Source organism: Pseudophryne corroboree, chromosome 9 (assembly GCF_028390025.1).
Source record: "Pseudophryne corroboree isolate aPseCor3 chromosome 9, aPseCor3.hap2, whole genome shotgun sequence".
Lineage (NCBI taxonomy): Eukaryota > Metazoa > Chordata > Amphibia > Anura > Myobatrachidae > Pseudophryne > Pseudophryne corroboree.
In genome coordinates, this window is record NC_086452.1 from 446,216,990 (window position 1) to 446,229,872 (window position 12,883).

A 12,883-nucleotide genomic window follows, 5' to 3' on the forward strand; every position below is an offset into this window, starting at 1 on the left:
CACTCAACTGCATGAATGGAGTATAAAAGACTCTTCCTTGTAGGGATACAATGTTACTGAAAAATACCAACACCAGGATCCCAACACTACTTGGAATGTCAACACCAGCATCTCGAATACGGTCACAAGCCCGGCGCCGGAATCTGACCATCGGGATCCCGACTGAGCATCCGTCAGGACGCCGTAGAGGTAAATCGCAGTGGGGTGGTATTTGTGGGATTGGGATTAGTAGGTTTAGTCTGCGGGGGGAGGGTTATGGTTAGGCTACGGGGAGGGGGGTTAGGGTTATGCACCCCCGAGTAGGGAAGGGGGTTAGGGTTAGGCCCCCCCGGGGAAGGTTAGGGTTAGGTTGCGGGGGGGTTAAGCCTGCAGGAAGGAGGGGGGGTAGGTTTATGAACCACTGGGGAGGGTTATGGATAGGCTGCTAAAAGAGAGGGTTAGGGGGCCATTGGGGGAAGGTAAGTGTACAAACCTCCCCCTGTCGGGATTCTGAGCATCAGGATGCTGTGGTCAGTATTCTGACCGATGGAATCCCGGCCGCGCCCCTATCCATCCCAGCCCCCTTGAGTTTGGGAAATCCTGCATATAACTTTGTCATTTTTCCTGGCCTCACAGCCTGCAAAGTTTAGCCCATCAGGACCTGACTGGTTAGAGAGCTGTAACCAAAACCAGCATGTTTCTCTATCAGCCAGCTGCTGCACATGTTACAGGGACATACCATTTGCTTCTCTTGCATGCAGATAAATCTGTGTTTTGTGAGTCAAGTAAGAGACTGAGAAGGGGGGGGGGGGGGGGGGGGTTCCTGTGCAAAGTTGCAAACTCCCTGTAATGTTAGAGGGAAAAATCTCCACACTCATCCCAGCATCCATTCACCTGGCTGACTACAGATTGCCGTCCGGATTTAAATATCTCTGGATCTATTGGCTGTGGGGAACAGGGAGGAGGGTGGAGGACTATAGGATTAATTACAGAGCAGTCACTTTTTTTGTGTGGCTTTAGGGTACATGCTGGAGAAAAAATATCTGGGAGAGACAGCGACAAAAAGAGGCCAAGGAACATCGAGGAAAAGAATATTTTTGGGAACTAACTTTATGGAGTCATTTTAGGAGCTTTCCCACTTTTAGTGGTTTTTTTTTCAAATCTCCCTCTGTCCAAAAATTCTATTCAAAGGGAGGACAAGTACAGCACATAGACGGCGTCTAAACTTGTTAGGACAGGAGTCACCTGGCTTAGGATTCCCAGCTACTTATAGAGGCGAGAGGGACTTGCGTTTTGGATTATGCACGTACAACAAAGGTAATTTCGAATTTTTATTCATTTTTCTTTATTACTGTATTTTTGGAAATAGCATTATCATGTCAGCAGGCAGTAAATATAATGTGTAGAGGTACACGTATTGCTCTCATAGGGCTGTACGCCCTTTAAGGGGCACTCACTATACAGAGGGAGAGTCTCCCCAGTCTGGCGGTAGCTCTGTTACACATGATTACGTTCCCTTCATTGGCAAAACACAAACACATTTAGGGTCTGACCCCCGCCCACCTACAGCCCCTGTAAGAGAGTATTTCTATCTAGGATGCCATTCATACCTGTAGACCCCTGCGGTAAGATTAGCTTAGAGGGGCTTGCTGGTGCTTGGAATATTTCAGCGTAGTGCATATAGTTATTGAAGTATTTTATTTTGGGTACATGCTATATTGCACGTATTATGTAAGATGATATTATGTATTGCATAATCGCACTATATAACCAGTGCTACTGTATAGAATTATTATTATGATTTTTTATCTCTATAGCACCACAAGGGGCCCACAGTATGTTTGAAAGTACATAAGCAGAGATAGAGCAAACAAGGCAAGAATGCAGTACAAGCTATGTAACCATTGGTGCACATGCAGACATAATACCCACAAATTAAATGCTGTCTGAACCCAAAAGTACAGTGCCCCTTATCAGGCACTGTCTCCCTGTCCCATCCGTGGCCACAGTGTCCCACGAGTGGGTGGGTTGGGTTTGGGGGGGGGGGGCGGGGGACTCTGTCACTGCTGCTCTGCACAACGGTGATGGATGATGCGCACGTCATCCACGCTGTGATGGGATAAGCTGGGGGTTAGCAAGCCCCCAGTGTGAGGAAAGGCAGTGGGCACCCAAGACACGTCATACACTAAGGGGCATGTTCTCGTGGGCAAAAGGACACAACGCCTCTTTTTGCGCAGTTTGGGATTTTCACCTGTTGGGAGGTATGGTATAAGTGAGGGAAGGAAAAGCACATGAGGGATGAGGGCCCTGCTTGTGGGAGCTTACAATCTAAAGATCATGTACTGGATACACACTCATGTCCAGCAAACTGCGTTCTACGGGAAGCGGTTAACATACCGCCAGTGGGGATCCCGGTGATCACAAAACAGACGCCGGAATCCTTACAAGCGGTGAAATGCTGATGCCAAAATACCGGCGACACCCATAGAGGGAGAATATAACCTGTGGTGAGCCAAGCAAGCTACCATGCCCGAGCGCGGTGAGCGCAAGCCTGCAAAAGGCTTTCCAGCGCTCGCCCTGCGGCCGGCATACTGGCGGCCTGGATGTCGCTGTCGGTATACTGATGGCCGCCGGTATATCATACTGAATCCCTTTCTACAATCAGGTGTGATACAATATCCCCGTGTTCGGAATGCTGGCGGTCACATGACTGAACTCGGCGTCCCAAACCCGAGAATCCCAACAAGTTTGAGGGGTAAGTAGGCTAACCCCCCCAGTGCCTAACCCTAACCCCCCCTAATGCCTAACCCTTCCCTGACCGGCCCTAACCCTAATACCCCCACAGATACTTACCTTTGGGATGTTGGCTGTCAGTGTCCCGGCGGCGGTCTTCTAAGCGGTGTTGGGATCCGACGTCAATCACATGATCACCAGCATCCCGACAGCCAGAATGGCAAGTGCAACCCCTACAATCTTATCTAAGTTGGATCCAACCAAAAATGACAAATTGTTGTGGTGATATAATATAACTAAGTGCCAACACTAATGACACACAATTAAATTGCAAAAAACAACAACAACCTATTAATCTTCTTGTAAATAATGACCTTATATACTTGCATAAAGGAATGTGGCCTTAATAAATCACTTTTTGTTTGGATGAGGTACTTGCAGATAATCAGGGCCAGGTGTAAGAGTTGTACATTTGTGTTCCTGATGCCAGAGTAGAGGTCTATCTGTTGACTGGGGAAAAGGCTCAGCAGCTGTAATTGCTGCAATGTAAACTGTTCCATGATTCCTTTATTCTAAATAAAATAAGACATATGTTGTGCAGAAAGCGGACTGGTAGATTGCTTTCAGTAGCTCATAGAGAAGAAGACAATTTGCAGACATTTTGTTACCAGGAAGCAGGCTTAACCCTATCCGCAGTCCTACACTATAATAACTCTATCCGCAGTCCTACACTATAACTCTATCCGCAGTCCTACACTATAACCCTATCCGCAGTCCTACACTATAACCCTATCTGCAGTCCTACACTATAACCCTATCTGCAGTCCTACACTATAACCCTATCTGCAGTCCTACACTATAACCCTATCCGCAGTCCTACACTATAACCCTATCTGCAGTCCTACACTATAACCCTATCTGCAGTCCTAAACTATTACCCTATCCGCAGTCCTACACTATAACCCTATCTGCAGTCCTACACTATAACCCTATCTGCAGTCCTACACTATAACCCTATCTGCAGTCCTAAACTATTACCCTATCCGCAGTCCTACACTATAACCCTATCTGCAGTCCTACACTATAACCCTATCTGCAGTCCTACACTATAACCCTATCTGCAGTCCTAAACTATTACCCTATCCGCAGTCCTACACTATAACCCTATCCGCAGTCCTACACTATAACCCTATCTGCAGTCCTACACTATAACCCTATCTGCAGTCCTAAACTATTACCCTATCTGCAGTCCTACACTATAACCCTATCTGCTGTCCTACACTATAACCCTATCTGCAGTCCTACACTATAACCCTGTCCGCAGTCCTACACTATAACCCTATCCGCAGTCCTACACTAGTCTATAACCCTATCCGCAGTCCTACACTATAACCCTATCCGCAGTCCTACACTATAACCCTATCCGCAGTCCGACACTGTAACCCTATCCGCAGTCCTACACTATAACCCTATCCGCAGTCCTACACTAAAACCCTATCCGCAGTCCTACACTAAAACCCTATCCGCAGTCCTACACTATAACCCTATCCGCAGTCCTACACTATAACCCTATCCGCAGTCCTACACTATAACCCTATCCGCAGTCCTACACTATAACCCTATCTGCTTTCCTACACTATAACCCTATCTGCTGTCCTACACTATAACCCTATCTGCTGTCCTACACTATAACCCTATCTGCTGTCCTACACTATAACCCTATCTGCAGTCCTACACTATAACCCTATCCGCAGTCCTACACTATAACCTTATCTGCAGTCCTACACTAAAACCCTATCTGCAGTCCTACACTATAAACCTATCTGCAGTCCTAAACTATAACCCTATCTGCAGTCCTACACTATAACCTTATCTGCAGTCCTACACTAAAACCCTATCCACAATCCTACACTAAAACCCTATCTGCAGTCCCACACTATAACCCTATCCGCAGTCCTACACTATAATAACTCTATCTGCAGTCCTACACTATAACCCTATCCGCAGTCATACACTATAACCCTATCCGCAGTCCTACACTATAACCCTATCTGCAGTCCTACACTATAACCCTATCCGCAGTCCTACACTATAACCCTATCCGCAGTCCTACACTATAACCTTATCTGCAGTCCTATACTAAAACCCTATCCGCAGTCCTATACTAAAACCCTATCTGCAGTCCTACACTATAACCCTATCTGCAGTCCTAAACTATAACCCTATCCGCAGTCCCACACTATAAACCTATCTGCAGTCCTAAACTATAACCCTATCTGCTGTCCTACACTATAACCCTATCTGCAGTCGTACACTATAACCCTATCGGCAGTCCTACACTATAACCCTATCTGCAGTCCTACACTATATTAACTCTATCCGCAGTCCTACACTATAACCCTATCCGCAGTCCTACACTATAACCCTATCTGCAGTCCTAAACTATAACCCTATCTGCAGTCCAACACTATGGGGGTGATTCAGAGTTGTTCGCTCGCTAGCTGCTTTTAGCAGCATTGCACACGCTAAGCCGCCGCCCTCTGGGAGTGTATCTTAGCTTAGCAAAATTGCGAGCGAAAGATTAGCAGAATTGCGAATAGAAATTTCTTAGCAGTTTCTGAGTAGCTCGAGACTTACTCCTACACTGCGATCAGTTCAGTCAGTATCGTTACTGGTTTGACGTCACACACACGCCCAGCCACTCCCCCGTTTCTCCAGACACTCCCGCATTTTTCCCTAACACGCCTGCGTTTTTCCGCACACTCCCAGAAAACGGTCAGTTTCCGCCCAGAAACACCCACTTCCTGTCAATCACACTATGATCAGCAGAACAATGAAAAAACTTTGTTACGCCGTGAGTAAAATACCAAACTTTTGTGCTAATTTACTTGGCGCAGGCGCCCTGCGTACATTGCGCATGCGCAGTTTGCGACTAATCGCTCCGTAGCGGGGAAAAAATAACGAGCGAGCAACTCGGAATGACCCCCTATAACCCTATCTGCAGTCCTACACTATATCCCTATCCGCAGTCCTACACTATAACCCTATCCGCAGTCCTACACTATAACCCTATCCGCAGTCCTACACTATAATAACTCTATCCGCAGTCCTACACTATAACCCTGTCCGCAGTCCTACACTATAACCCTATCTGCAGTCCTAGACTATAAACCTATCTGCAGTCCTACACTATAACCCTATCTGCAGTCCGACACTATAACCCTATCCGCAGTCCTTCACTATAATAACTCTATCCGCAGTCCTACACTATAACCCTATCCGCAGTCCTACACTATAACCCTATCCGCAGTCCTACACTATAATAACCTATCCGCAGTCCTACACTATAAACCTATCTGCAGTCCTACACTATAACCCTATCTGCAGTCCTACACTATAACCCTATCTGCAGTCCTGCAGTATAACCCTATCTGCAGTCCTACACTATAACCCTATCTGCAGTCCTACACTATAACCCTATCTACAGTCTAACACTATAACCCTATCTGCAGTCCTACACTATAACCCTATCCGCAGTCCTACACTATAAACCTATCTGCAGTCCTACACTATAACCCTATCTGCAGTCCTACACTATAACCCTATCCGCAGTCCTACACTATAACCCTATCCGCAGTCCTACACTATAACCCTATCCGCAGTCCTACACTATAACCCTATCCGCAGTCCTACACTATAACCCTATCCGCAGTCCTACACTATAACCCTATCCGCAGTCCTACACTATAACCCTATCTGCAGTCCTACACTATAACCCTATCTGCAGTCCTGCACTATAACCCTATCCGCAGTCCTACACTATAACCCTATCCGCAGTCCGACACTATGACCCTATCCGCAGTCCTACACTTTAACCCTATCCGCAGTCCTACACTATAACCCTATCTGCAGTCTAACACTATAACCCTATCTGCAGTCCTACACTATAACCCTATCTGCAGTCCGACACTATCACCCTATCTGCAGTCCTACACTATAACCCTATCTGCAGTCCTACACTATAACCCTATCTGCAGTCCTAAACGATAACCCTATCCGCAGTCCTACACTATAAACCTATCTGCATTCCTAAACTATAACCCTATCTGCAGTCCTACACTATAACCCTATCTGCTGTCCTACACTATAACCCTATCTGCAGTCCTACACTATAACCCTATCCGCAGTCCTAAACTATAACCCTATCCGCAGTCCTATACTATAACCCTATCTGCAGTCCTACACTATAACCCTATCCGCAGTCCTACACTATAACCCTATCCGCAGTCCTACACTATAATAACTCTATCCGTAGTCCTACACTATAACCCTATCCGCAGTCCTACACTATAACCCTATCTGCAGTCCTAAACTATAACCCTATCTGCAGTCCTACACTATAATAACTCTATCCGCAGTCCTACACTATAACCCTATCCGCAGTCCTACACTATAACCCTATCTGCAGTCCTACACTATAAACCTATCTGCAGTCCTACACTATAAACCTATCTGCAGTCCTACACTAGAACCCTATCTGCAGTCCGACACTATAACCCTATCCGCAGTCCTACACTATAACCCTATCCGCAGTCCTACACTATAACCCTATCTGCAGTCCGAAACTATAACCCTATCTGCAGTCCTACACTATGGGGGTGATTCAGAGTTGTTCGCTCGCTAGCTGCTTTTAGCAGCATTGCACACGCTAAGCCGCCGCCCTCTGGGAGTGAATCTTAGCTTAGCAGAATTGCGAACGAAAGATTAGCAGAATTGCGAATAGAAATTAGTTTCTGAGTAGCTTGAGACTTACTCCTACACTGCGATCAGTTCAGTCAGTTTCATTCCTGGTTTGACGTCACGCACTCGCCCAGCGTTCGCCCAGCCACTCCCCAGTTTCTCCAGACACTCCCGCGTTTTTCCCTGACACGCCTGCGTTTTTCCGCACACTCCCAGAAAACGGTCAGTTTCCGCCCAGAAACACCCACTTCCTGTCAATCACACTACGAGCAGCAGAACGATGAAAAAACTTCGTTACGCCGTGAGTAAAATACCAAACTTTTGTGCTAATTTACTTGGCGCAGGCGCGCTGCGTACATTGCGCATGCGCAGTTTGCGACTAATCGCTCTGTAGCAAAAAAAATAACGAACGAACAACTCGGAATGACCTCCTACACTATAACCCTATCCGCAGTCCTACACTATAATAACTCTATCCGCAGTCCTACACTATAACCCTATCCGCTGTCCTACACTATAACCCTATCTGCAGTCCTACACTATAACCCTTTCTGGAGTCCTACACTATAACCCTATCTGCAGTCCGACACTATAACCCTATCCGCAGTCCTACACTATAATAACCCTATCTGCAGTCCGACACTATAACCGGATATGGGACTCAAGGTTGACAGTGTCTAGGTCGACACACATTATGTTGACGCCTATTGGTCGATAGTGGGTAGGTCAACACAGGAAATAGGTCGACACGGCCATTGGGTCGACATGAACAAATTGTGTCGTTTTCTTTGTAAAGTGACCGGGAACCCCAATTAGTGCATTGTGTTCCCTCGCATGGTTACCATTCCCAATTGTAGTCCACATGGATCGTAAAGTATGAAAAAGTACAAAAAAAAAAAAAAGTGAAAAACTCATGTCGACATTTTTCCATGTTGACCTCTTCATGTAGACCTAATGGCCATGTCAACCTATTTCTGGTGTCGACATAGTAACTGTCGACCAATAGGCGTCGACCTAAGTTCTGTCGACCCAGAGTCCGGGTACCCTATAACCCTAGCTGCAGTCCGACACTAGGGTTGCTGATCTCTGCTGCTGAATGGTTGGGGATAATTAATGTAAAATAGAAACATAGAAACATAGAATTTGACGGCAGATAAGAACCACTTGGCCCATCTAGTCTGCCCCTTTTTTCTTTTTTACATTATTTTTTTTATCTCTAACCTTGTTTGATCCTTATTTCTTTGTAAGGATATCCTTATGTCTATCCCGTGCATGTTTAAATTGCTCTACTGTCTTAGCCTCTACCACCTCTGATGGGAGGCTATTCCACTTGTCTACTACCCTTTCTGTGAAGTAATTTTTCCTCAAATTTCCCCTGAACCCCCTCCAGTCTCAGTGCATGTCCTCGTGTCCTATTAATTCTCTTCATTTGGTGAATGTTTCCCTCCTGGACTTTGGTAAATCCCTTGATATATTTGAAAGTTTCTATCATGTCCCCCCTTTCCCTTCTCTGCTCCAGACTATACATATTGAGATTTCTTATTCTTTCTGGGTATGGTTTGTGATGTAGGCCATGCACCATTTTAGTTGCCAATATTTTTTCAGTTTCTAATGTATTAATATCCTTTTGAAGATATGGCCTCCAGAATTAAACACAGTATTCTAGATGAGGCCGTACCAATGACCTATACAGTGGCATTATTACTTCTTTCTTTCTGCTGCTGATTCCTCTCCCAATGCAGCCTAGCCTTCCTCATTGCCTTGTTACATTGCTTACCTGCCTTTAAGTCATCTGAAATAGTGACTACTAGATCCCTTTCCTCCTCAGTATGAATGCAGCACTTATCTCCTGCAGGGGACACCTCATGGGAAGGGCCTGGAGACATAAAGGGCTATTCATGAAGCAGTGAAAGCGTGGAGAAGTGAGCCAGTGGAGAAGTTGCCCATGGCAACCAATCAGGACAACTTCTCCACAGGCTCACTTCGCCACACTTTTCACTGCGTCATGAATAGACCCCATGATGTCATATGTATTTAGGCTTGGGTACAGGGGGTGGATCATGGTGCAGCCTTGCTCCAAGGCATCAAGCGACGGAGGTGATAATGTGTTTTTGTGATAACCACACCCACCTTTGTTACTACAAGCTGCAGCCAATTCCGAGATTATCCAAATATTGTTTCAGATCTCATTGTGCCTCATGAATTTAATAGACTTCCATCTGTTTTGGGGGAATGCGTTTAGCGGTCGGGATGTCAGCAGTCATGTGACTGATGCCGGAATCCTGACACCACTCGGGAGACTGGCGGTGGAACAGGGTTAGAGGACGGGGGTTAGGCACTAGGAGGGGTTAGTCCTAGCCACCAACCCCGGAGGGTTAGGGTAGGGAGGTGTGGGGTAAAACTACTTACCCTTTCCAACGTTGGGATCTTCATTGTTGGGAAGCCGCTGTTGGTCTGTTGGTCATGTGACTGCCGGCATCCCCACCACCGGCATTTAATACCGAATCCGTTTTGGGGTATTGCTAGAGAGAAAACGAACACCCACTTTCACCTACTAAATATCAGTTTTTTAAACACACTCAGTCATATTTGTGGGTATTTATTTTATACCGTGAAAGTCTGTTCCAAAATTGTGTTCTGTTAGAAATTACCTAGGAACCCTATAATATATGGATTAAACAGGGATTTATTTACTATATAGCCATGCTTCATACATGCTTATACAAACTATAACTCATTTTCCAGAAATAGAAATTATCAGATTTTTGCCCTATATATATATGGGGGCTAATTCAGTAAGGATAGCAAATTCTGCTAATCAGCAGAATTTGCTATCCTTTTGGATCTTACCCATTGCGGCGCCAAGATCACACCCCCGACGCGACCCCGTTCGCGTCATTCCGGCCACTATTTGCGTTGCCCTGACCCTGCAACGCTCCGTCTCCTCCCTGGAAATGGAGCGTTGCCCCGCCCCTGCCCCACAGCCGCCTCTGCCTGATTGACAGGCAGAGGCGATAGCTTTTTCTACCCCCCCCCCCCCCCCCCCCCCCCGCAGAAAGTGCGGGCGCATGCGCATGATGGGCGGCTTTGTGCATGTGCCTGCATCTTTTCGGCAAAAATTCAGATTGGATCGCACATTCTGATCCAACCTTAATTAGCCCCTTGATGCACTGTCATTATCGATCATTCATTTTTTCCAGGTGCAAGTACTGGAAGAAGGCTTGTTGGTTAAAGGGGCATCAGTATTCGGGAATCACGATTACTAGTTACAGAGTAGTTTCCCACAATGTCTGTAGCAGTGGTTCTTAACCTGGGGTACCAGAGCCCCCCAGGTGTACTCCTTGTGATGTTCCATGGTACTTAAAACATTTTCTGTAATATCATAGCAGGACATCCAGGTGATACTTAGACACCTAGGGAAAGCAGCATCCTGGATATCTCTAGCCTCCATTCATCGCAGTAGGACCCTGATAACAAAATGAATATCTATCTCTGTGTCCCTTTAATAAAAAGCATATGTAGACTATAGTTTTATTATCACTTTTGCATTTTTCATCGAGAAATATACATGTAAAAATGTATTGCTTTATGGTATATATAACAGCACCCAAATATTTGACCTAATGGCAATTATATTCATTACAAATGCACTCCTTTGCAAGTGTTGGAGGTGCAAGTGACACAAATGGGCAGCCAGGGGGTACCCAGGTGGGAAATGACTGTGAACCACTTGCAAAGAACATCCACTATAAATTCGGCCCTGGGCAGTAGAAGCTATGGAGTGAAGACACTTAGCGTAGATGGTATCAACAAGGCCTCTTCCAAGGAATGTTAATCATATAACGTGCCAGATTATAGGGAACATTATAGTGGGTCGGCCAGGCCAGTGCTCTTTACCATCCTAAACTCTCCAGTCCTCTTTGTATAAGGTGTCATGAGATAAAAGGGGTGGGAGTCTCACAATACAATGAGTCACAATACATTGATGACATTTATCTCAGAGCTATTGCAGTCTGTAGAGTGAATGACCAGTAAACCCAGCGAGCACTGAGTGACCGGCATAGTGACTAGTCTAGGGACAAGAAAAGTGCTTTGTGGGTTTGTACAGATCCCATTCTTAGATGTTGGGAATTGCTTTATAGGTGGTGCTTCTGCTCGCCGGTATTCTGACTGAATCCCCTGCAGTATTAATTTATGATAGCTACAACACAGTCCTTGCTGAGAACAGGGCAGGAAGAAGCAGAGGCTGCTGTTTCCATAAATAAGGGGGGGGCGATGTCTTCCTTGGCAGCTGCACAATGGCTTGTCTTCTGAAGGCTCCATGCTCCAGCGGTGCCCTTTACAATGAACCAGAACAAGTCTCTCAGAAAGTCAAAAGGCCTGGAAAGGGTTCAGTCTGGAGCTCCCTGGACCAGCCGATTCAATGAGGGACAGGGTGGTATTCGCTGAGGGCCTCCGAGACCCCACGCACAATGCAGACTTAACAACAGGATTTAGAAATGTAATAAAAACCAAACAGAAGTGGCTTCCAAAATGACAGAAGTCATCACTGCATAAAAAAACAGCGGGGCACTGAGAGCAAAGTGTAAAAAAACATAATTCACTAAACTTAGAACTTTTTTTTTTAAGACATTTCTTTGCCGTGACATATTGCATGCTCCAGATAAAATGCATCTAAACACTGTTGTCTGTATTTACTCAGCCCCAAAAAGTCATTTTTCCAAGGGGCTGCTCAGCTGAGAGTTTAAAACTGAATTTGCTTAATGTATAATTATACGTGCTTCACATAACAGCCCTGACATAGGCAAGTCCAAAACCGGTGTGGTTCACGAAATCTGCATTGAAAAAATAGTCAATAGGTTGGCCCCAAATGGTCGACAGGGTCAAAAGATGGACAGGGTCAAAGGGTTGACATGGAAAAGATAGACAGTAAAAAAGTCACAAAAGTTGGATAGGAACCAAAAGGTCAAACTGAAAATGGTCGACACGAAAAAAGGTCGACACAAGGGTTTTTTGGGACATTTTGTATGTTTCATCGTATTTGAGCCAAATTAGTGGAAACGTGTACCCTCACAGGCTTGCTTCGCTTGCCACACTTTGGGCAAGGTTACTATTCCCATTCATAGTCCATTTGGATGGTAAATAAAGCAAAAAAATATGTGAAGACCCCCGACAAAAACACTTGTGTCAGCCATTTCTATGTCGACCCTTGTCATGTTGACCTTTTGAACCTGTCGACCTGAAACGCTGTCTCCATTTTAACTGTCAGCCGTTGTACCCTGTTGATCTTTAACATGTCGACCATTTGCAGTCGACCTACTGACTGTCTATATTTGTTCTGTAGATCTGTCGACCTATATGTCGAGCTTCAGAAGTGCACTCTTTTGTGTTATGGGCTGAATAGGACATTTGCTAAAAACTTGTAAATGCC